Raw genomic sequence first — 26848 nt, 5'->3', positions numbered from 1 at the left:
TTTTAAGTATCATTATGAACTCATGTCTTAAGATATATTTGTTATGTTTCAATCCATTGTAGTTATTCTTAACAAGTTCAAATTGTCTCATCTTTGGCCAGTGGGAGCCACTTCAAGTTGGGTTCTTCAAATTTACTCTCAAGTCCTTTTTATATGACCCCAATAATCTTTGATAGTTTTCATGCTTAAAGGTATGATAGGGTATTTTAGGCTTATCTTGGCCATTACCTATCCCAAACCTAGAATCAACCTTTGCTTCAAGGAATTTGTTTCAGGGGCAAATGATGTTTAGTGTCCATAATTGGAAACATAAGTATGTGCTTGTTGCTGCTGAAGTAGTCCCTGTTTTTAGGCATTTACAGTGGGTAGAACTAAGAAATATATATTTTTAAATATAAAATATGTGATGAGTTCATTCTAATACATCCAGTTCAAATTCACGATCACAGAATTTTTATGTAACTCATTGATTTTACATCTGTTTCTTTTTTGTCCCACATCAAAAACACCAACTTAATTATCCATTTGCTTTTTCTCAGACTATGCATACAATAATATTACAATAACACTACCAATTAATACCACAAAACTATGGCTAATGATAATAAATTAAGTTCCTATTTTGTTGCTTCTTTAAAGTTCATTTTCTTAGTTTAAATCCTATGAGGAAAGTACTGTTAAATTATTGTGTTTGTATGTGATTTTTAAAAATTACTGTGTTTAAAGTCACTTAGAATATTCTTCTCTGTATGGTTATGCCACCAACTCCATATACAATTAAGTTCATTTATTTCATTTAGATGGGATTGCTTTTAAAATTTAATGTATTTTTGTTTTATAATTATGTAAATTATTTTGTTTCCAAAATCACATTTTTATGAGAACCTTTCCTACTATTCTATCTTTACTACCCTGCTCCTTTCCTTTTTACAGGTAACCACGTGTTTTAAGGTTTTGACTTTTCATTTAAAAAGTGAAATACATATATAGATGAATTGTAGCATGCCATAGATGCTTTTCTCTACTTTGATTTTTTTTACTTAACAAAATACTGGAGCCGACAGTGAAATACTTTATATTCCATATATTCTTTATTCCTTTTAAAAAATTGCATAGTACTTCACTGTATATGTGTACCATAATTAATTCAGCCATTTCCCTATGATGGACATTTGTGTTATTTCCAGATGTTAACCTAAAACAATAAACGGTCAGTTATTTTACCAGGAAAATGGGTTTATTGGGGGGCAGCAAAGAATTGCAATTCGTGACATGCGACTCTGTGAATCACATGCAAGTCCAATAAAGAAAAGGAAAGAAAATTTTTTTATAGAGGAGAAGGGTAAGTTGGGAGAGATGTTGATAAACAAAAAGTCCATTGGAGGAAACTGGGAATTCAAAGTATAATGGCTCTTAATTGGCTGAGTTGTGATAGTTTCATTGGCTGAGCTGTTGCCAGGCAAAGAAGAGATCTTTCTTCCTTCTGCTGGCATTTGTAGTAAGTAAAACAGTGTCACTTCCAGCTGGAGATGCATGGTATGTCTTTTCCTATTGGGATCATTGTATGGACCTTGACTGGTACATGGGCTCCCTCTTTTGGCCTTCAGACTCCATTTTAGTGAGGTTTCTCTATTAATTTTCATGCAGACTTTTGCTATAAGAAACAGTGCTTCAATGTATATTTTCTTATATACTTATATTTTTTCAGTTTTGGTCAGATTCTTGGAAGTGGGATTTGCTAGACACAAAATAAATGCATATGTAACTTTGCTAGATACCGTAAAATTCTCTCTCGTTGGAGTTTTTCTATTTTTCACTCTAGCAAAGAATATTTGAGAGTGTTCCTTTTCCCCACAACTGCCTCACTAACAGGCTGTGTTGTGAAACTTTTGGATTTTTGCCAATTTGTTGGGCGAGACATAGTATCTCAGTGATTCTTAATTTGCATTTCTCTTATGAACAAGGTTGAGAATGTTTCTATTTAAGGGGCATTTGCATTTCTTTTCCTGTGAAATGTCTGTTCATATCTCTTGCCATTTTTCTCTCAGGGTGTTGGTGTTTTATTCATTTTTGGATACTCTTTATATGTAGGGTTATTAAATTCTCTCTGATATGTTACAGATTTTTTTCACAGTTTCTCATTTGTCTTTATACTTCACTTGCAGTATTTTTTTCTTTTTCTCAATACAAAAGCTTTTTATTTTTACATATTGAGATTTACCAATATTTCACTTTACTGCATCTAGTTTTGACCATTGTTAGGAACGTTTTCCCTACTCTCCAACTATAGAGGAATTGACCCATAATTTCTCCTAGTACTTGTGTGGTTCAAATTTTTATATTTAAATATCTGATCTTTTTGAAATTTATTCTTGGAACAGATCCAAATTCGTCTTTTTCCTTATGACTACCCAGTTATCCCAACATCACTTATGAAAACATCCATCTCTTCCTTACTGCTTTGAGATACAGCCTTTGTCTAAGTTAAATTTCCATATGCACTTGGGTAATTTCTCAACTTTCTATTGCGTTTATTGGTCTTTTTATTTCATGTGCCAATGCCACTGTTAAATTATTAAGCCTTTATAGCATATTTTAATATCTGATAGTACACCCTCCCCCTACTCCCAATGCTCTTTTTCAGAGTTTTCTGGGCTTTTCTTGTTTTTTTTTTATTCCAAATGAATTTTATAAACAACTTGTGCTTATAACAGCATTCTTTTTTTGGGGTGGTGGTGGTGGTGCTGTGTGCCTTGTGGCACGGCATGCAGGATCTTAGTTCCCCGACCAGGGATCAAACACATGCCCCCTGTAGTGGAAGGGTGGAGTCTTAACCACTGAACCACCAGGGAAGTCACACAACAGCATTCTTAATCAGCAATGTTTATTTGAAGCACCATCAGAGTTTTTTAAAAAAAGGAAATAAATACTAGGCCCCCACCCAGACCTAGTGAATCTCTAGATATTGGGCCTGGGTATGTATATTTTGAAAAAGCTGTCCAGTTGATTTTAATAATCCCATTTAAAAATGACCTAAGGGGATTTCCCTGGCGATCCAATGGTTAAGACTCTGCGCTTCCAATGCAGGGGGTGTGGATTCGATCCCTGGTCAGGGAACTACGATCCCATATGCTGTGCAGCGTGGCAAAAAAAACCCAAAAAAACTTATAAAGCATAAATTCAAGGTCTAATTCCAGACTACTTTATGATTTGTTTTACCTTACGTATTCTGGACCTTACTAAGTGACTGCAGCATTTACCCAGTTCCCTAAGCCAGAAGCCTCTCTAGTTTTCCTTTAGTTCTTCCTTTCCTTTAACTCTCTGTTTTCGGTTGCTCACAAAATCCACATTTTACCTCAAAAACGTCTGGCTTTAAACCTCCAATACCACTGTCTCTTATCCCTTTTCTCATGGACTGTTAAGCAATCTCTTCATACTACAGTCTATTATCTGCACTGCCTACACAGTTATTTTTCCCTAAAAATAAGGTCAATCATGTCACTTCTTTGCTGACCTTTGTTGGCTCTCAGGATAAATTCAACCGTGGTACTTAAGGCCTTTCACTCTCAGGTCCAAGCCTCCTTTTCCTCCTTAGTTCCTGTTATCCCACACCTCACACTGAATATTCCTGTTACAATGAATTTCTCACTAGTGGATGGACATCACAACTAGTAGCTCTTTGCATTTAAATTTATGGTTTCTTTCACTTAGAATCTGCTCCTGCCTTCCTTGCCTGGTAAGCTCTCAGTATTTGAGATGCAGTTCAAATGGCATTTCTTTGATAAAGCTTTTTATAGACTCTCAGAATTAGTTGCCCCATTCTCTTTATTCTCACAAAACTTTATTATTTGTATCTTTATAATGTGATTTTTGTGAGTCTTTAATCTCCCAGGAATTTCACACTTTCAACATCAACCAGAATGTGAGCTTTTCATGTTTTTCCAGCCTCTAGCAGAGTGCACAGCATACAGCAAGCACTCAAATGTTTGTTCAGTGAATGAAAACAAATAAAGCTTCATTAGTCTGTACTGATTGAAACAGAAACAAGACATGACAGTGGCCAACTTGTTCTACTATTAAGATCTCTCCTTCGTTTGGCTTTTTGTAGTTTATAGTCAGCCTAGACTTTGTTCTCTGTCCATGGCAATTCCTTACTCTTTGAAGGTCCATGTACAATACCTACAGTAGTAAATACCTGTCCATCTTTATATCTGCCTGTTTAAGAAGTTCTGTCTTGGTCCTAAAAATAGATGATGCTTTATAGAAGAAAGTGCAACAATTTAGTCTATAGTGGTGGAATAATTAGTTTATGGCATTATAATTTAGTTAAATTATTGGTATTAGTAATTAGTTTAGGTACGTATCACATAGAATTTCAGAAATAATTATCAGTTATATTGGAAAAGATCTATTTGATCATTAAATTCTTTTACAGTTCTGTACATGATCAGGTATTGATTTAGATGATGATCTTAAGTAGAAGACTGAGTGCTACGGGAGACAAATTATTTTAAAACTTGTGATTATTTTCTCTTTTTTTACCCCCTCAACTCTATGATTATGTCGTCATCTCTGAAATGATCAAATGTGATAACATGAAAAAGGGAAGGAATCATATTAAAAAATAATTTAGGCACAACTTCTTAGTAAATGGAAATCAAATACTGGAGTAATCCAGTTTCAGATTTTTAGTGTATCATTATTTTTAAAAATCAGTTTTAAAGGTAGATTAAATTGGATAATTAATATATTTGAATTACCAAATAACAACAAATTATTTTAAAGATATATTTTAATATAAAAGTTGAAGCTTTTGTTTTTTATTGAAATATAGAAAATTCATTTTATGAATTTTAGATATCAATCTGTGTGAGTTTTTCATTTGTCAACTATTTTGTTAATTATTGATTTTTATTTAACTGTATTTCACCTTTAAGAATGTTGCAAAAATATTTTCCAAACTATGTAAAGAGCCCTGATGATAATAAAAATATAGTTTTAATATATTTTAAAGACACCAAGATCAAGTTCTTCATTATCACCAGTTTTATCCCTTATTCTAAACTTTGATGACACTAAGTCTTATTTTAAGTTACTTCATCATTCACCCAAGGAAAAGACAACTTTGTGTTATATGTGGCTTCAATTTTAAATTATATATATATACATTCACACACTCTCTTTAAAAATTTTTTTGAACTGTGGTTCTAAAGTCTCCCAGGAGAATGATAGGAATTTTTAATGTGAATTTTTCTATAAGTTAATCACTTTCATTATCTGTGAACCATTTTTTCTATTGATTAGGCATATATCCAAACTTTAAATTACTAAATGAGTTTTCTTATGTTAAATAGTTTCCCCCACAGGTTTTTTCCTCTAAAAACTAGGCAATGTAAATTACATATTCTTATGAAACTTATTGTTTGGAAAACCAATGTGCCATCTTCAAACCCAGTATTATTTCAAAATGTTATTGGAACCAAAAATTGAACTATGCTTTGCAGTATACTGTTTAAAGTATTTAAGTAAAAGATACATCCTAGTTATCTAAGTTATTCAAGTTTGCCACAACTTTATTTCAAGAGAAATGTTTTAAGAGAATTCTTTATGAAAATTGAGACAATCTGAATCTAGCTATTTCTTTTTATCCTTTCAAAATTGAATATTTTCAACAGTAATGCTAGTGATTAGGCAAAATGTCAGAAATGGATTGTTGAAATATTAATATTAAAATACTTTATTTACATATAGAAATATCAGTGAATTGTCTTGTTTACTTCCAAATATTTTAAAATACTGTTTTGAGTAATGACCACTATTCTATAAAATGCATGAACTTTTTTATATGTTACTTTGCTAAAGTAATATGTAAATGATGGCTTTCCACACTTGTTGTAGTCTGTATTTTTCTTCTGTAACATTATTAGTAAATTTTGATATTGTGGAACTGTTGACCAGTCATACATGTACAGAGCTTGGCCTCTGAGTTAATTAAATATGAGTTAATAATATATTATAAGGAAATTATTATCCTTATTACAGTTATTAGGTAGTTACTCAAATTATAGCTTCAAAAGGAATGCAGAGCATGGAAAACTCAGGATTAAATTATGCATTTGAACCTTAGGCCAGCTTTTACTGTAGAGACAGTTTTCTGCTAAGACTGAAATTGTATGTCATTGAAATTAAATGCTTTTCTGGGGATGGAAGGTTCCAGTTTTTAATGAAATTACTGAGTGTGGTGTAGTGAAATGATTAAAATCTGTATTCCGGGAATGTGGCAGGGAAAAAAAATCAATAAATGCTAGCACAGCTTTGCTGCTCAATGTGAATCCTGAGAATGAAATAAACTACTACAAAAATAATAATTAAAAACATATCAGCACATTAATTTATTTAGCATCAGTCTCCTGAGACATCATCTTCACTAATTTTTAGCATACATTTTACTATATAATGAGCAGCCTTCTTTTCAGATATCCCTATTAGACAGGCAGTATTTCTGCCCTTCCCCCCAGCGCTCCTGCATTGCAATCATTGTACTTGCACTTATTATGTTACAAATGACCGAGGTAAGGCTGACATTCTCAGTGCATGCAAAAAGACCTAGTCTGCCAAGCTTTTTTTTTTTGTCTTAATGAAGCAGCTTTGTGAAATCTCCCCATGTGTTAATACTAATGAAGATCCTCCAGCACAATTAAAATCACAGCCAGTGGCTGAAGAGGAAACATAAAACAATAGCATCTTTTAAGATACATTTATCCACATATGCATGTACAAAATATACATATATGGTCAAATTAATTTTCTATAGCGTGCCTTTCACTTGCTCTTTATCCTGAAAATTAAATTATGCAAGTTTTAATTATATGAACTTTTGAGACTTTAATGTGTTCCAGGGGAAAAACACTACCTCAATGAAAAAAATTTTTAATTATTTATCTTCTTGGGTAATAAAGCGTTACCACGGTTAAGACCTTTTTAAAAGAATCATTTTTAGGAAGCTACAGGGTGGTGTGCCGTAGCAGGGAATTGGGTGGACTTCACCTTTAACTTTTTTCGTTTTAGGATGCTGAAATTGGTGGGAGAAAATGGAAGGGTAAAAAATAGGAAGTTGGAAGAAATTCTGGGGATAGACAAATAGCACACCTTGTGTGTAATTTAAAGATGGAGCAATGGGCTACCCAGTTTTCACTTCATTTTTTAAGTGTTCTAATTCGTACAATTAGCTATCCTCCCCCCTTTTTCTTTTGCCCTCTCAGAAGCTGGGGGGGAAAAACTACTGAGGTTACCTTTTACAGTTCTAACTTATAACTTTAAAATGATTTACTATTTTAACGTTTTATTTAAATTTTAACTCAATCCATAAACATTACAGCAGCTTAACTTGCCGGTGTCAGGGCAGTAACGTTTTACCCCGGGACCATTTTGCATCCTGCTTTTTATTTTATTTTGAGTTCCAAACATCCACGAATTTTTGGCATATTACATTAGTTGGCTTTTAGAGTTTAACCAAATTCTGAGTTTACAGACAAAAAAGTTTAGGTAGAAATGGTTAATATATGCTCCCTATTCGCCAGTGTACTTTTTTTTAAAATTACGTGTTCAATCCTATTTTCTGTCTTCTCTACTTTTAACGGCAAAACAAAACATTTGAGTTTCTTAACTTTTTCCTGGGACAAGGATCGGTGCAAACTCAAAGCTACAGGATTCTTGGGAGGAAGAAGCAACCCCCTCCCTCCCTTGGCTACTTTAGGAGCTGATAGGTCATTTATTATTGGAACTGAAATGGTATAAACAATTCTCTTTTTTCCCTTGTTAACAGCAACTTTCATTGTTAGAGAGAGGAGAGAGAGAGAAGCCTCGTTGGTTGACGTCACTTGGTTCATGAAGCCTTCGCCTAGAAGTGAAGCTGCTGAACAAACCTTGAGAAGAATCATCTCCTGCTTCAATCTGCTGCTGGATAGGAACTAATCAGAGAGAGAGAGGCGGAAGACGGAGAAGGAGGGCGTCCAGGGCTTTCCCGATCACAAATCTCACCTCCACTCCAACTCTCTTTATACTTTTCTTGCAAAAATAATAATAGAAATAAGGAGGTGGTGGGGTTTCCAAAAACAAAAATCGTAACCTTCAACCATCTGGGGAAGGCAAAAATCCCATCCACCGCAACTCTCAGTTCGAAAGTAAAGGTGAGTTTAAAATCCTCGGGTGTGAGGGGTGCGGGTGACGGTGAAAATTCCAAATATCGTAAAGCCGGTTGAAACCGAAAAGGAGAAACTACGCTCCAGAGAGCGGGTTAGACTCCAGAGTTGCTTATCTCGAGGCGCTCGCCCTGCCCGCCCTGCTCGCCCTGCTCGCCCTGCCGCGGCTGTTTACCCTCGCCGGTCGGTCTGTCTCTTTGTTGTGCTGGCTGGAAGGCTGGGGTGGTGCTCGGGGTCCCGAGTGCAGTTTGGGGGAGGAGGACGCGGAGATGCGCGGTTCTGGGTGGGAGGGGGCGTGCGGTCTCAGGAGAATGTAAACTTTATTCCTAGCTCCCGGTGCGGGACTTCGGTCTAGCAGGGCCGCGGGCCGTGCCTCCGCCGGCGCGGGCAGACGCTGCCGTGGCGAGTCTGCCTCCTTTGTGCCGGCCGCCCTGCTCGGCCGCCCGGGCTTCGCGTGTCCTTCCTCTCTTCGGCTTCCAGCGCTCAGGTCGCCGCCAACAGTTTGGCTTCTCAAAAAAAACAACCTCTGGCACTGTTGCGATCGCCGTTCCTACCGGGGAATAGCCGCTGCTCCCCCCATCCCCGCCGGGGTAGTTTCAAGATACCCCCCCCCCCCCGTCCGCCTACTGCTGCCCTTTTTTGCCTCCGCCCCCTCTTCCCTGTAGGACTGCTTAGCTGCGCCTGCCACCCCACCCCCGATTCGGGCCTCTTTTGCTCTCTCTCCTGTAGTAGCTTGGAGCTCAGGAGTTTACAGAAAGTGAGCTGGGGGGGGGAGGGGGGCAGGTGGGACTGGGAAAAGATCTGGATACCTGTGAAGGTCTGTTTCAGTACGCAGAGGATTAGAGGAGCATAGCTTTTCCGACAGTAATGTCTGTCTCCCAGCAGTTCTTCCCCGGGAGCTGCCCCCTGCTCTCAACTCTTCTTCGGTCTTCTAGTGTTCTTGTTGCTCCCCCTCCCCCCTTCCCTTTCGCGGCTCCTCTCCTCTTAAAGTAGTTCCACGAACCCTAGAATTGGGACTTGGGAAAGGAAGGAAGTGTTCGGAGAGAGCTGGCCCTGCTGTTTGGGAGATTTTCCCTTCTTTTCTCTCCCTCTGTATTTATCTTTTGTGTGTTGCTTCCTTATAAAGAGAGAAGCAGCTGCAGTCCTTGGCCGAGTTGTTGAAATTTATCCCTTTGTGTATATTACAATATCCTCCATTTTTTCCCTCTGCCCTCTAAACAACAAGCGTTTCGCCATCTTGGGCAATTTTTATTCCCAAGTCCCTCTTTTTTATTTTCTTATTTTTTAAGGAATGGAAAGAAGCCTTAGAAAGTCGAAAAGTGTGTCTGGGTAAGACAAAGTTTAGGGAATGTTCAGGGGGTCCAGTGACGTCATGTAAACTTTATGGAGAAATTTTCCCAGGAGTAAATTTTTCGCTTAATTTTTTTCCTGTTTTAAGCGACCATGTAAAGGACCATGTAACTTAACAGGCTGACGATAAGCTGTGCTGCTTATTTTTGTGTTCTCTCAAAGTGAGCCCTCAGTTTCTGCACATTTTATGTTTTGGTAACAGGTGGAAAATTATGTGCAAAAAAATGGTGGTAACTTTTATAGTGTCCTTTGGTACTCACTTAGCTTTTGTCTGCATGTTTCTTTAAAGGATTTGAATGTTATTTTTAATTAACATGTTTCCTTTCTTATTTACTCCACTCTCTTATGTGGATTTGTCTTTAATCAGCTTGGTTAATATTTACGTATACTTATTTTAGATGACTTAGATCCCCTTTTGTAATTAACATATATTTTACATATGCCTTTACATTTGAAAAGGTACAACTATTGAAAATACCTGGAGATACTGGATACTTGAAAAATTTAGTAGCAGTATTAAGTAAAACTATTGGTGAAAATGTAGTTAGTATTTAAAAGGCAGAATAGATTTTAAAACGTATTCTATAATCTCAAGTTATATGCCCTTTGTCAACCATTATGAAAAGATAAACAGTAAAACTGGCATTTTAATTTGGTTGTCTAAAATAGTTTTTCACCTCACTAAAGTTCGGTTGGTCACATGATCAAACTTAATGATACACTGACTGGTATATAAATAAGAGGCACTGTAAATTGAATGGGAAAGTGGAATTCTGTCTGCTGTAGTCATTTTCAGTCAGCATATTTACTTCTAACAAGGACATGAAATTGTCTATTTAATTTGCATTCTCTTTGTCTTCTGGGTTGAGGAAAAACATTGACTACAGTTAACTCAAAAAAAGCTAATAGAAACATTTCTGAGTACATTGAAAAGGTTTGTCTAACACATAAAAACTTATGTTGTATGTGGTATGCTTTTATCTCTGTAGCAGTCATATTTGGTGTTTCTGCTATGCTATTTATTTAGGAATTTGCTTTATGTAAAACACTATAGAAAGCTTGACTGAATTGAGCCTTCCATTTATGTGAATTGTAGGTAGGTGAAAAATGTTTAAATAGTTAAAAGCACATAGAACAGATGGTTCTAAATTATACATGCAACAAAGGACTAGAAGATTTGGCAGATTATAAATGGCAAGCAACAGAGGATAAGCAGTTTAAGAAAATGTTAGTTAAGTACATTTGATGTCTCACACCTATTGTAAACACTGTACATATTGTCACTGTGCTGCATAATCAATAACTTAGACACATTGAGGTCCTTGTAAGTTTCAGATAGAAAAAAGTAAGATTTTACAAATGTTTGAAACGAATTGTTGAATATAAAATTATTTTAAGCCTGTGATGACAAGAGTTTTTCTTTTTTTTGGAAAATCAAATTGTATGCTTTAAAACAGGAAGTTATTTATAAGAACTTAATATTGTTGTACTCATATAATGGTTTGGAGAGAAGTAGGAGTAAATATATATTTTGAAATACAGAGAATAGTATATTTACTGTTATTATATGTTAAACTAGGGCTGAACTGTGTAGCAGCATTTACTCTCAAACACTACTGAAAAATATTTTTAGACTCTGCAGTCTTGGAAATGCATTTAATAGAATACTGTTGGCATAAGTTACTAAATACATATTAAATGAAAGAAGGGTATATTTTAGTATTAATTTTTGAGTTTGTGCATAACAATAATAAGGTTTTACTTGGTAACTATAGTTTACTCTCAGTTTTAAAAATGGAAAGATTTGTGTGTAGGTTTTGCCTTTCTAGAAGAATCTGAGTAATTATATTTTGCATTTTCAAAAGATTTAAAATAAAAGTATTCAATTTGGCAGAAATTTGTTTTTATTTTTATAAGCCATTTATTTAAAATGCATATGAGACTGTAATGGAAACCTTGGAATTTTAATTCTGTTGCCCTTTCTCCCATTTCTTTGTTTGCATGTTTATTATAGAACTGCAGTGTAAAGGAGCAGATGTTTTGCCAAACATCCTGATGTGTTGCTTTTTCTTATGGGAGTGCATAACTGTTCCTTCTGATGCATCAACTTGACAGCTGGTTGATTTCATGGAGCTGCTAAGAAGCCATTAGTGGTGTCATTGAATTGAAACAGAACAGTCACTCCCAGCTCGAACTGCAATTGTTAATGTCTTTGTTGCTACTTTTGTGTTACTATACAAGATGTAGGATATCACAGTTGCATGATAGTTCAGTTTTTTGTCTTATCTCCTTGAATTAGTGAAAGTATGCATTAGAACTTGATTACTTTTAGGTTTAAAGGTTTCTCAAAGAAAGCTTTTAAGTTGTAGTTTTTGGGTTTTTGACCTAGTCCTAGCTAGAAGCACCAAAAGAAGGTATGATTTAGCACAAAGTAATGTGGGGATTTTGACCCCTAGATGAAATTACATCATCAAGGTTTAATGATTTTTAATAAACTTGATATTCTGAGGGATTAATTCAGTTACCTAGCGAGGTATTTTAAGAGGTTTTTGCTTGTATTTAATTAAATATTTTATATCATAAGGTTTTAAAAATACTGTGCTTTATTTAATAAATGTTGACTTGTTTGAATAAACATTTCTTTAAACTTTTGTTGCAGAAGATAATCAGAGGAGAAAAGAATTATTGAGGAAAAGGGCAATTTGGGGTTTACTTTTCTTTATAAGGAGGTAAAATATCACTGAATAATTGACTAGTAGTCATTAAATGATTTCAAAATTTGAAATTATATTTTTATTGTACTAGTAACTTTTATTGGTAGTTTCAACTATCATACTGTGGTACTAAAATGGTGTCAGATCACCATTGATGCCGAAGTGTTTTCTACTTTTCCTAATTACTTGCTTTTTTTTTGGTGGGAGAGGAGATCGGAAAGGAGAATTAAGAGTGATAATCTCAACAGAAAAAAGCACATTTAAAAAAATTTGTGTAAAAAAACGTAAGGGTGATAAGTTTAAGGATAAAACGTAGCTTATCACTGTTAAGAGATATTTTCTAGTTGTAATATTTATTGATTTTTAATTTTAAAATCTTTAAGTACACTAACAATTTTTCAAAGAGCTTGACATTTATAACATACTTAAACGTTTGCTTTTAAAAGAAATTCTTAAAATGAAATTGATAATTAGAATAGATAATTTGCTGAGGTAAATCCCATTAAAAGGACTTCTTATACAATATAAACAAATTTAAACACTTGTAATACACTGCTGAGTGATTTCAGAATTATGATTTCCTGAAATAATAAGTTTTCTGAACATGCTTTTCTTTTAAATAGATCATACATTACTGAGACTAAAGGTAAAATTTATATTTGGGTAATAATGCTTTTATATAACCTTTTAATATAATCACCATGCAGTTTCTTAAAATTATGCTGTTACCTTAGCCTATGATTCAATTTTTGAGAAATATATTTACTCATAAAATATTTGTGTCATGTCAGATATTCATATAAACTAAATGGTAAATTGAGTTGTATATTAAATGTAAGCTTTTTTTAAAGGAATCTCAATGCTTAGCTCAGTTTTAGAGATGACATAATTTTAATTGTAGTGCAAATAAGCATCCCGTAATTTAAGTAGGAGTTTTTCCACATTGGGTTTCTTAAAGGAAAGCAGTTCTAAACAGAAGAGCCATAAAAAGTTTAAACTTTCATTCATAAGTTTTTCTGTTGACTCTATTAACTTTGGAATTATGAGCAATAAATATATTTGATTGATTTACAATTACATATGGAGCTTAAACTAAAACGAATTTACATGACTTTCAAATGTGTTTTGAATGCTTTGTGATTTGTGGCAAGTCATAACATAGTTTGAGATGTAAAATATCTAAGAGACCTGATATTTTAAGTTAAACATTGAGTTTTTTAAATGAATAGCTCTTATAAGAATATGAGGTGAAAGTAAGTACAGTTTTTATCCCACATATTTAGAATTTACTATGTAAGATAAGGTGTTTTTAAAAATAAATTAATGCTTTGAAAAGTTGTTTTTATAATTTATGACATTTGGCTTGTACTTTGGTTTTTTTAATGCCTTTCAAATAAAAATTAAATGTTAGTGATAACAGTAATAATGAAGGTAATACATAGATCAGAACCTTTACTAACTTTATGTGTGCACACGTATGCATGTGTGTGTAAGGAAAAAGGAGCATTTTGTTTGAAGATAATTATTGTACTTCAGCTATGTGTAGACATAATTGTGTGTTTTTCCTCTGTTTTCTCCTCTTAACACTTTTCCACAAGCATGCACTCATTAATCAAAGACAGTGCACTCCTGCTGAGGGCAGAGAGGTTCATCAAATTGGCAGTCAGTTTGGTGTAAAGAACAGTGTCCTGAAGCTCTTAACTCGCTGGGACATAAATAAATCTAAGGTCTTTGTATGCAAACCCTGGAGGTTAATACTGTATAATTCAGTGTCCTGTCTTTGTTTTTATGATTGATGTTTTTAAATGTTTCAAGCTTGATGCAAGTCTTCTAGTAGGTCAGGTCTGACAGTCTGATTGGCCGAAGTAAGAAAGCACTAGGTTGTCAGAAGGACTTTGAGTTTGCTGCAGAGATTTTGATTTTTTTTCATAGGAGATCATTGTTATATTGCCTGAGCTGTTATAGGAATGTACCAATGATTGACATCCCCTGCTGTGATAATGGACCCAGTGCATGAAATGCCAATAGTTTGGTCCTATTTGTTCAGAAGCTTACTGCTATTTGTATCCTTAACAGAGCTAACATGTAGAACAAGCAAAACTACTGGGATTTCTCTGTAGAAATAGTGCTGGGATTTGGCTTTAACATGAATTGGTTGCATATTCATAATTTAAGAACAGCTGGTTACAGCAAGCACATAGTCATTTGCAAGCTATTATAAACCATTCCACTCACACATGGAGCCTGTGCTTGGTGGATTTTTTTTTTTTTTTTATTGATCTACCTGCATTTAAAATCTGGTCACTGCTGCTACAGAAGCTCTTCATTTTAGCTGTGTTTGCAACATAGAACAGCTTCAATTTTAAATATTTAAACTAAATGCTGAATAAAATGAAGACGCTTTGAAGGAACCAAATGTAAAAGGTCAATAATGTATTACTCATTATGTGTCTCATCTTGGCCCAAAACAAACCAACCTAGATTGTACAACCATTGTAATTTTTGGAAAATATGTTTTATGATTTTGTCCATAGATGAATAATCAAATTATCTTTGATATGAAAATATTGTTAATTATATTTTACTAGTTATGTATAGTTTTAAGAAACAGCACAAACAATAAATTGTGATTAATTAGCGTGTAAAACAGTTTCATCTAATATGTAGTAAAATGACAGTACTTTTAATTTTGAGTGATATAAGGCAAGATAGAAAGGAAAATCAACAAGACATTACAATTGGATTAGAATAATGCTAATCCTAAAACTATAAAGCTATTCAGAATTTTTAGAAGGAATCTAATGAGGAGTCTCTTCTGCTTTTTGGATCACTTCTGGAATATAAAGCACAGCTATACGGTTACAGTATTGAAATGACATGTGTAAGCTAGTCCAGCTATAATAGTGTCCTGCATGTTGTGCTGCCTAGTAGTGACTGAAAAGAGGAGAAAACCACTACATCTCAAGTTTTCACATTGAAAAGAAAATCACTTATCCCAAGTGAGAAGAGTAGGAGGAGAAAATGTTAAATGTGATTTCAGATATTCTGGTAGGAATCACAGGGAGCTCTGCCTTGATTTGTGTATGTTAAAGTAAGTGGATGCCTGAGTGATTTACAGTGGTGTGGTGATTATATCAAGCTTTCCACACAGCATAGTGTTAGGTTCACATGTGCATGCATGTGTTTGTCCCTACACTAGATGATGAAGTAGCTTTCAGCACTTCAAGGTTGAGTACCAGTTCTAAGAGTGCATTTTACTGTTTCTTGGCTTCACAAATGGCTGGATATGTTGATAATATCACAGAATATATGGCCAAATTTAATCTAGCTGACAGTAGGCTGTACTTTTTTTAAAATAATAAATTCAAAGGTTATTAAAGGACAATGTTTTAGTTTTGCAATAACATATATATATATATATATAGTTAATTTGCCATTATTGGAGGTTGCATTAGTCATTTTGTGAATTATTCTATGCCGTTTTTTTCTCTCCCTTTTGACGATTGGCCTTTCAGTTATTTCCCTGCTCTTTACATCTTAACACAGAATAAGCTGAGGAAATAAAAGGAAGTAAATTTCAAATGAGTCTAGTTTTGCTTCCTCCCCCACTTCTTGGTAGATCAGATGGAGAGAAGTCCTTAGATTTTCACCAAAATGAAGGTTTAGGATTTTATTTGTCTACCTTTTCTGGTTCTCATTATAACAGATAATTATATTTAGATAAAAAGAAAAGTGAGTTAATGGATTCAATTTTTAAAATATTAGTAACCCAACCAAAACAGTAGAAAATTTAGCCAGTACTTGAAAACTGAATTGACTCAATAACCACAACTACGGGAGAACCACAGGTATTTGATGCACTTTTATTGTTCTAGCACTAATAATAGGGGAAAAGGAGGGCAGCTACCTGCATTCATCAAGTTTGTACTGAATGCTGTCTTCAGGCATACTCGTGGAAAAAAGTTTGTGAAAGCTCAGAGTAGGCGAGAGATGACTTTTGTTCGGAATCATTAGAAAAGGCTCTTTGGTTTAGGCAGCTTTGAATTAGACCAAGAAGAGTGAATAAACTGAATATTCAGAGATCTGCAAGAAAGAATGCAACTAAAATAGGACAGCCTGAGCCCCCTCTAGAACAAATTAATTCAGGCTAGATCTACTGGGCATCTGGAGTGGTTATGCAGCCTTTTTGAGGTCACCCCAGAAGGAAGAGAAAATGTTATGGGGTCCTACTTTTCCTCCATTGTTTTAAAAGTCTGCTGCTTGGCTTTCTCTGGAGAAGGTGGGTTGATCAGTTTCAAATCATCCATTTCAATGATAGGATTGTTGTTTGTGGAAGCCAGGTTATAACTGACAAAACTGCCCTTTCTGGGCAGAGTTATTCTAATATTGTGCTTAACGTAAGATTAACCAGAACCACTTTCTTCTCCCTCATTATATTCCTATGCTTCTATAAATGTTTTTTCTTGAAACCTAATGCACTGTCATACCTACTAAGAACACTGAGCAGAGAGGACATCACCTCTGTTTCCCTTTTTTTAGATTTGATGATGGACGAACTAGCTTTCCAAGGGGGTTTGATGTCTTCTGACTCAAACACTTTTCCTTCTTTTAGTTCCTTTGGATGAATGAAGACAGACAGACATACTGGCTGCACTGTCAATAATGGGAATATCCATAAGGACAAAAAGCAACCGAATGTATAAGCCCTTACTTTAAATTACATCAGTACTGAATTTCACTTATAATAGAAATTCCACAAAGAATAGAAAATATGAAAAGGAAAGATTAAAAAAAATTCAAAGACAAATGTACAAGAAAGTGTCATAATTTTCATTGATTAGACTTTTCCATACTTCATTGTTGCTGTACTAAGATAATGAAGCTTATTCATTTTCCTTATTTGCAATATTGTGATGAACATTTACCTGAAGGGATGTGTTAGAAGAAAACCTTAAAACTTTTATGTAATCATTTCTTAATCTTGATGATGATGAGTTTTGAATAAATGAAATGTGAAAATGAGTGGAAATAGAAGGCTATCTAGTATCTGAGTTTAGAGAGAAGCCATACTTATTATCTTTTCTGGTTTCCATGATGACATGGTTGTTGAAACGTAACTTCTGGACTTCCTTGGGAAAAGGGTCATTGTTAACAAAAAAAACGTTACGGTGATGTAAGAAGGAGCAAAGCCTATCTTGTGCATCTGAAAAAATTAGGGAGCAGCCTGTAAGTCACAGGATAATGTATTTCTCCTTTTATGAGTTATTAGTGTAGCATAATGAAAGAAATAGGGTCTGCAAGGCAACAGTAACAGAGATTGTGGGTCAAATCTATTTTAAAAGAAGGGTACTGCAGAGCTAAAGGAAATGTTGAGGGTAGGCAGTAACAACAACAAAAAGAGGAGACAGTTTTAAAGAAGGCTTTTAAATGGAGTCAAGAGGAGTGTAGCACTGTTACGTAATTGAGTCCTCTTGGAAAGTATCAAGATTTTCTTCATTCTGGTCTAAGTACCTTAGCATTAAAATTCCTGTGCGTTCTTATTAATATTTTTAGCAGTTGTTGAGAAAATAACTCTTATCTATAATCATACCTTGGGATTTTGAAGTAGGAAGTTGACGGGTTAGGGAAGGGCTGTGTAAACAGTAAGATAGTTTGTCCAGGAAGAGAACATGTAATAACTTTGGCCAGTTAGGTAAAAGCTCTTTCCCCTTCCCTCTCCAGAAGGAGATGTACTTGCCAAAACTCATAAAAGAGAAGAATTGGTTTAAAGAATATGTAAATGCTTTTGTACTAAGTGTGAAATGGGAGGGGAGGAGCAAGGCATGCTGGGGGGGGGGAGGGGAAGAGCTAAAGAGAATGAGACCCGAATTTCCCTGTTTTTGTTTTACATGAAGTGTTGTTCTATGACATAGTACCTTGAATTTGACCTTTTTCATTTTAATGTGAAACACCGTTTGTGAAATAGGTCATTTTTGGCAATTTATTGCAAATATTTTATTCTTAGGAGGGAGCATCTGATATGTTGCAGCTGAAGTCCAGAGATACAACTAAATTAAGTATATGGGCCTGGGTAAAAATGAATGCTTTTTTCTGTATTTGTAATCCTAGCGCTTCACAAGTGAGCAAAAAATAATCCTGTAGCCACCCATGGAAACAATCACTTAACTAGTTCCTCATGTTTAGTACTGTTGTGATATGCTAATAGTTCTGTATTAGGCAGCAGTGATTAGTTAAGTTGTTAGTTAAATTGCGAACGAGAAACGGGTCAGCATCTATTTTTTAATAACTAGAAACAATTCAAGGTGCCCAGAAATAAAATGCATCGTCTATAATATGCTCAAGGAGTTAATAATTTACATAGAAAGGATGTACAGAAAGTCTCATCTTTTGTGATTTTTGTATTAGAAATTCAATTATTTATGTCAGGAAAAAAGTTTGGGGTAGGAAAGGAAAAACAATTCTTTTTAAAATTAATTAATTAATGTTTGGCTGCATTGGGTCTTCATTGCTGTGCGCAGGCTTTCTCTAGTTGTGGTGAGCAGGGGCTACTCTTCAGTTGCGGTGTGCAGGCTTTTCATTGCGGTGGCTTCTCTTGTGGAGCACCGGCTCTAGGCGTGCGGGCTTCAGTAGTTGTGGTGCTGGGGCTTAGTTGCTCTGTGGCATGTGGGCTCTTCCCGGACCAGGGATTGAACCCGTGTTCCCTGCATTGGCAGGCGGATTCTTAACCACTGCGCCACCAGGGAAGTCCCGAAAAACAATTTCAATAGCCATCATTGACTTAGTGAACTTATGCTCCAAGTGGGATACATGTCCGGTGCTCTCTGTTCCTGAGTAACTCTCACAGTGGGGCATCTTGCAGTAAATGTGGCTCTTATGTCTTAATATAAATGTTTTTTGTATATCATCATAGCTTCTAAATGCAGGCTAGCTATGGGTATCCTGAGCTCAGTTACATAAATTGCATCTGCTTTATTGTTGGTGGTAAAACTGGCTGTGTTGGACTTATGAGGAACAGTATAATCTGTCTCCAGTGTGGTCCATGTCAATGACATATATTTAAAATTGTAATAATATTGGAGTATGGTTGATTTAAGGTGATATTTTTTATTATATTTTAATACAACCTACTGAATAGAACCTACCACACTCCCCAATCCACCAGTAAGAGGAGTTTCTACTGTATATGAAGGTTGCATGGTTTGAGATAGTTTATATGCTTAAGTATTCCTGTCCCCAAAATGTTAAAAAAAATTGCTTTGGATTTAAAAGGGTTCAGGGAGATGGTGAAACTTCAGTTGGGCTTTTTTTTTTTTTTTTTCAGTTGGGCTTTGAAGAAAGTAGTAGATATTTTAGCTTAGAACAGCAACCTGAACAAAGGAGAGGCTGGAGGGAAACCTACCTAGCTAAAATTTGTTTGAAAATCATGGGAGATAAAGTTAGAAAGGGGGTTGGGTTAGCTAATAGATTTTCAAGCAGAGGTGTGACATGATTAAAACGTTGTTTTAGAAAGATAGATTTGGAAGAAATCTGTTAACTGTATTGGAAGAAATCTGTTAACTCTATAGAAAGAAGAGGCTGTTAAAAGAAAGATCAGTAATTTATTACAGAAATTCCAATGTTAGGTGATAATGACTAGACTAATAGCAATGTGAATGGGCAGAAGGATTGATATGAGGTACATAATTTAAAGGAATGGGGTTGGGCTAGTTGGGGGAGGTAGGAGATTGTATTACCTTACATTTAAATTAATTTCTTATGACCATAACAGTAATTTGATGTAGTTGAACACTTATTTCCTCCTTTTCAGACGATGAAAGTGAAAACTAGAGAGATTGACTGTGGCTTACCGCTCACCAGTGGTTAGATATTTTTTCTAATACATCATACAATCTCATGATGAGTTTAGCTTAAGACAAACTCTCATCTGCTTTTTAAAACCCCTCTACTTCCCTCCTGGTATGTCACATTATGTATAGATGAATAATCACATCCAGTTAGCCTAATATTTATGTTTATAGCTCTGTATGTATTTATACCACTGCCAGACATCACTTTCTGAAAGCCACTGGGAGATAGGAGGCAACATACCGTATGTTATGGATCCCTGAGTGTAGACTTTCATGACTCCATGATTTTGCATATGATCTTCCCTATATGCAATGATTATTTTCTTTCTTCTTGCTTGATAGAATCTGCTTATTTTCTAATATCCTTCTGAAGAGTTACTTTTGTGAAATCTTCCCAACTGTCTACCTCCCCACAAGATTATCACATTCTTCCCTTTGTGCCCCAGTTGAGTGCTAATGGTGGAATACATTGTTGTGCAAATAGATTCCTTCCTTCCTACCTTTATAAATAATGCTTCAATGAACATTTTTTATTCATAATGCTTTTATTTGTTGTTGTTTGACGTTATTTCATAACATGAATTCCCAGAAATGCAATTGCTGGGTCAAGTGCTAGGAATATTTTAAAACTCTTAATCTATGTATTGTGAATTTGGCTTTTGCAAGGATTGTATGATTTTATATCTCAGTAGCAATACATAACTTTACCTATTTACCCCACTTTCATTGGATTGGGTATATTCATTATTTTTAGCCCTTGCCAATTGCGTTGCAAAAAACTGTGCCTTATTTTTTATTTTATTTTATTTTTTTGGCCATGCCACACGGCTTGCAGAATCTTAGTTCCCAGACCAGGGATTGAACCCAGACCCTCTGCAGTGAAAGCGCGGAGTCATAACCACTGGACCACCAGGGAACTCTCAAAAATGTATCTTATTTAATCTGCATTTCTGTGAATAATTAGTGACCATTTTTCAGTGTCTTAATCTGTTGTATTTCTCTTTTGTAGTTAGTCTTTGACATTTACCTGTTTTTGCACTGAGATCTTAGTATGTTTATGATAAACTATTTATAAATTCTTCTACATATTAATGGTATGTTTTAATTATATTTACTATAATTATTTGGCTTTATAATAATGTTTTAATTTACAGAAATGTGAAATATTAAATTGTCAGTTCTTTAGATTTTAAAAAACATTTTATTTCCTTTTTTTTTTCCGGTACGCGGACCTCTCTCTGTTGTGGCCTCTCCCGTTGCGGAGCAAAGGCTCCGGACGCGCAGGCTCAGCGGCCATGGCTCACTGGCCCAGCCGCCCCACGGCATGCGGGATCTTCCCGGACCGGGACACGAACCCGTGTCCCCTGCATCGGCAGGCAGACTCTCAACCACTGTGCCACCAGAGAAGCCCCCTTGGCAGAACTTTTATAGTCACTTCTCATATTTTTATCTTATTTATTTATTAAAAAAAATAAATTTTGGAGGACTAATTTTTCTCAATGAAGGTATAAATCTTTAGATTGAAGAGAAGCAGAGTTTTCTTTTTAAATTGAAGTATAGTTCATGTATAGCATTTTGTTAGTTTCAGGTGTACAGCACAGTGATTCAGTTACATATATATATATTTTTTCAGATTATTTTCCATTATAGGTTATTAGAAGATATTGAATATAGTTCCCTGGGCCATACAGTAAATCTTTGTTGCTTATCTATTTTATATATAGTAGTTTGTATCTGTTATTCCCATACTTCTAATTTATCCCTCCCCTGACTCCCTTTCCTCTTCGGTAACCATAGTTTGTTTTCTATGTCTGTGAACCTATTTCTGTTTTACATATAGATTCATTTGTATTATTTTTAAGATTCCACATATAAGTGGTTTCATATCATATTTGTCTTTCTCTGACTTACTTCACTTAATATGATATTCTCTAGGTCCACCCATGTTGCTGCAAATGGCAATATTTTCTTTTTTATGGCTGAGTAATATTCCATTCTATATACAAACTACATCTTCTTAAACCAATAGTCTGTTAATGAGCACTTGGGTTGCTTCCACATCTTGGCTATTGCAAATAGTGCTGCTGTGAATATTGAAATGCATGTATCTTTTCGAATTAAGAGTTTTCATCTTTTCCAGCTATATGCCCAGGAGTGGGGTTGCTGGATCCTATGGTAACTCTATTTTTAGTTTTTTAAGGAACCTCCAGACTGTTTTCCACAGTGGCTGTACCAATTTACATTCCAACCAACAGTGTAGGAGGGTTCCCTTTTCTCTATACCACCTCCAGCATTTATTATTTGTAGGCTTTTTGATGATGGCCATTCTGACCAGTGTGCAGTGATGATACCTCATTGTAGTTTTGATTTGCATTTCTCTAATAATTAGTGATGTTGAGCATCTTTTCATGTGCCTCTTGACCATCTGTATGTCTTCTTTGGAGAAATGTCTATTTAGGTCTTCTGCCCATATTTTGATTGGGTTGTTTGTGTGTTTGATCTTGAGTTGTATGAGCTGTTTGTACAGACTTTTGGAAATTAAGCCCTTGTTGGTGGCATGGTTTGTGAATATTTTCTCCCAATCTGTAGGGTGTCTTTTTGTTTTGTTTATGGTTTCCTTTTTTGTGCAAAAGCTTTTAAGTTCGGTTAGGTCCCATTTGTTTATTTTTGCTTTTATTTGTATTGCCTTGGGAGACTGACCTAAGAATCAGTCAGAATCAGCACTGACATTGCTACAGTTTATGTCAGAGAATGTTTTGCCTATGTTCTCTTCTAGGAGTTCTATGGTGTCTTACATTTAGGTCTTTAAACCATTTTGAGTTGATTTTTGTATATGGTATGAGGGTGTGAAGAAGTGTTCTAATTTCATTGATTTACATGGAGCTGTCTAGCTTTCACAACACCACTTGCTGAAGAGACTGTCTTTTTCCCCATTGTATATTCTTGCCTCCTTTGTCTTAGATTAATTGACTGTAGGTGTATGGGTTTATTTCTGGACTCTCTGTTCTGTTCCACTGATCCATATGTCTGTTTTTGTGCTAATACCACACTGTTCTGATTAGTGTAGCTTTGTAGTATTGTCTGAAGTCTGGAATGGTTATGCTTCCAACTTTGTTCTTTTTCCTCAGGATAAAAAAAAATTTTTTTTTTATTGAACTATTGTTGATTTACAATACTATATTAGTTTCAGATGTACAACATAGTGATTCGATATTTGTATAGATAATAATCCATCTAAAGCTATTACAAAATAATAGCTATATTTCCCTGTGCTGTACAATATATCCTTGTTGTTTATTTATTTTATACATAGTAGTTTGTATCTCTTAATCTGATACCCCTATCTTGCCTGACCCCCTCTCTCTACTGGTAACCACTAGTTTGTTCTGTATTTTATTTTTGGCATTTAAGTCTTCCCCATTTCTTTTTGCTAGGAAAACTGTCTTTTAATGCCCATATTAAGGCCCAACTTCCCATCAGTACTTATTATCTATACTACATTTCCTCAAAATCTCTGCTATAAGGAATGTCAAACTAGATAACTAAAGGTCAGCTTTTTAAAGCATTGTCAATTTTTTATTATTTTTTTCTACCTCTTGTAAAAGGACTCTTTCTAAAAAATATTAATTTTATTAGATAGTTCTGAACATATTAAAAATAAATTTTCATTGATCAGGTAAGGTTGTTATCCTGGTAAATAATTCTATTTCTTATTAGATACCTGAATTAAAACTATTTGAGAATATAATTTGGACCTTTAAAAAATAAATTCTAATATTATATTTGAGCTGTTTGCTTGTTTATGATAAAAATAAATTGTAAATGCAGCTCTACAGCTTGCCGGTTATTTCTTCTTACAATTAATCATGTTCATTGCCCTTTGATTTTTCTTTTTTTATATTCATTTTATTGTTTATTTTCTAACTTTAAAAAAAATTGAGGTATAGGGGCTTCCTTGGTGGTCCAGTGGCTAAGATTTTGTGCTCCCAGTGAAGGGGGCCTGGGTTTGATCCCTGGTCAGGGAACTAGATCCCACATGCCACAACTAAGGGTTCTCATGCCACAGCTAAAGATCCTGCATGCCGCAACTAAAAGATCCTGCATGCTGCAAGGAAGATCCTGCACGTGGCAAAAGAAGATCCAGTGTGCTGCAACTAAGACCTGGCACAGCCAAATAAATAAATTTTTTTTTAAAAAAAAAGAGCACTCTAAAAAAATAATCGAGGTATGATTGACATATAACATTATATTAGTTTCAGAAGTACAACATGACTTTTCTTAAAATTAAAAGTATATTTTTTACTAAAAAATACTCCCAGTTTTGAAAAACACAGAAAAGTATTAACATAAAACTTTCAAATATCCAAAATTCTATTATTTGCTTTTTAAATTTATTTTATGTTGCAGTTTATTTAGTGAAACGAAAGTGTTCATAAATGAAACAGCAAGTTAGTGTGATGAACCTCCCCTCTAAAAGGTGTAAATGAGGGGAGTGGGCATGGAGTGAAATACTTTTGTGATATCAGCTAAGAAAGAACCAAAAAAACCCATTGGATTAAGCAATAAGAACACTGGTGACCTTGGCAATAATAGTTTCAGTGGAATGGTTTGGACTAAAGGTGAAGAAATAGAAACATGGAGTTTAGATAGGTTTTCTTTCTTTCTTGTAAAGGAAAAGAAAAATAGATTGGGAAGTGTTCAGGAAGGAAATGTGGGCTTGAAGATGACTTTCTTAATGATGAAAATAAAGATATAGCGGCAGGGAATATGATTCAGAAATTCTTTGAGAAATGAGAAGAAACAGGTTCCAGACCCATGTTAGACTGATTGACATTAACTAGGAGGAGGAGTACTTCTGTAATTAGAGGGAATTGGAAAATCTGTGGATGTATACACCAGTGGGATTGCAGCTTTGGTGGAAAGAAATTTCAGAGAGTTCAGGTTCCAAATATCAGAAATTCTTCAACCAGAAATGGCTTTTTGCTGTTTTTTAATAAAACAAAGTTTTAATTTCCAATCTTTTTTCTATGTATGCATGTATATATGTATATGTCAATATATACATATATATTTTACAAAATAGCAATGTTATATGTAGTTTTGCATTCTGCTTTTTACGCTTTATTTTCTTTTTGGATTATATTATGAGCATTTTCTCATGTCATTAAATATTTTTAAACAGCATATCATAATTGATTCAACTATCTAAGTTTGGGACATTTAAATTGCTTTTGGTTAGCATATGTTACAATATATAATGGAATAATATTACATCAAACATCCCCAAGGCTTTTTGCATATTCTAATTTATTTCCTTATGATACATTCCTGGAGATTGAATTGCTGTGTCAAAGCATATGAATATTTTACATATACACAGTGGTATTCTGGTAAATGTTAACAACTGGCTTGTATGTCTGGTGGAGGGAGCCCTGATTTGTAGTGTGTGTTGTTTCCTTTGGTGTAATACTCCAAACATGGTCTATTTCAATCCAACAACTTAATACCACTGAACAGATATGAGATGTGCAGTCATACAACCATTATATAGTATTTACACCAAACTGGTAAAGTAGACGTAAATGATGTCAACAGCATAGGAAATAATAAAATGTAATAAAATAAGTGAGGTAATTAGGGAGTGATCAGTTTTAAGTGTTTATTACCTTATTTTTAATATAATTTATTGAATGGTAAGTTTATGTAATTTAACTTTTAATAATGACTATATTTAACAGCTGGGTCACAAAATTCCTGAAAATTTAACAGTTGGCTCTTGTGAGCTATTATGAGTAAGCTCCAGCACACCACTGCTAGGTTATCTTTTTTTTTTTCTTTTTTTATCCTCCTCTTCCTTTCCTCTTCTCCTTCCTTCTTCCCTCTTCTGATATTTACGGTGGAATTTTTCTTCCAAGATTGCTGTTTTCAATATAGGAAGAAATATAAATACTTAGAAATGTTTTACTCTTTTTGTTTATGGCTTCGAGGTTAATCTTGCTTTACTCTTGAATTTTATTATAGATGGACTCTATTCAAGTGAAAGAAGTGAGGTGTGGATTCCCAGCTTTTTTTTCCCAAAACTCTCTTATTGTTTCTAATAATTTTTTACTTGATTCTCTAGGATTTTCTAGATATATAATTATATTATGCAAATAAAGATAACTTTGCTGCCTTTGATTCTAGTACTTATAACTTTATTTTTCTGTGTAAAGAATAAAGTTGGTCAGTACCTACAAAGCAGTGTTAACATTGAGCATCCTTATTTTTTCCTGATTTTGGAAATGTTTCAAATACTGTATCATTGTCTATTGGCTTCTTTAATGATGGCATTTACCTCACTAGTTTTGGCGCTTTTTTGGCGGCTTTCAGTTTGTTATATGTGTTTATGAAAATCACATTAAGCAAGTATCCATTTATTTCTATTTTATTAAGACATAAAAAATTCAGAAAGGAAGTTTAATTTTATGTAAATGCATGAGAAGCTTGGTAATTCTTGATGACCTTCTCCATTTACCTTAGTGTTGTTTAAGTTGGTTTGGTTGTTCTATTTTGTGCTAGAGGTTTAGATATTGATGGCCTTTGATATTTGGGGTAAGCAACAAGGTGACCTGAGCAACAGAAAATAAAATTCAGATATGTTTTCCCCTAGAACTTTTTCTCTGAATCTCTTGAGATCTGTGCTGTGGGTGTACCTGTGATCCTATGTTTGAGGGTCAGCCTTTGATTTTAGCAGTTC

At 34.6% G+C, this 26848-nt stretch overlaps 1 protein-coding gene across 1 annotated transcript in view; it reads left to right on the top strand.

The window, feature by feature from the left end:
- The first annotated feature begins 7986 nt into the window (after positions 1–7986).
- Positions 7987–26848, top strand: part of BAZ2B (bromodomain adjacent to zinc finger domain 2B) — a 295054-nt gene continuing 276192 nt past the window's right edge. Inside the window, exon 1 of the mRNA XM_065881229.1 lies at positions 7987–8189. The gene's annotated coding sequence lies outside the window, so the exon portion shown is untranslated. The remainder of the gene's footprint in view (positions 8190–26848) is intronic.

The sequence above is a fragment of the Phocoena phocoena genome, chromosome 7, assembly GCF_963924675.1.
Source record: "Phocoena phocoena chromosome 7, mPhoPho1.1, whole genome shotgun sequence".
NCBI classification, from domain to species: domain Eukaryota; kingdom Metazoa; phylum Chordata; class Mammalia; order Artiodactyla; family Phocoenidae; genus Phocoena; species Phocoena phocoena.
Note: the sequence above shows the minus strand (reverse complement) of the source record. Positions and strands in the feature narration are given on the sequence as shown.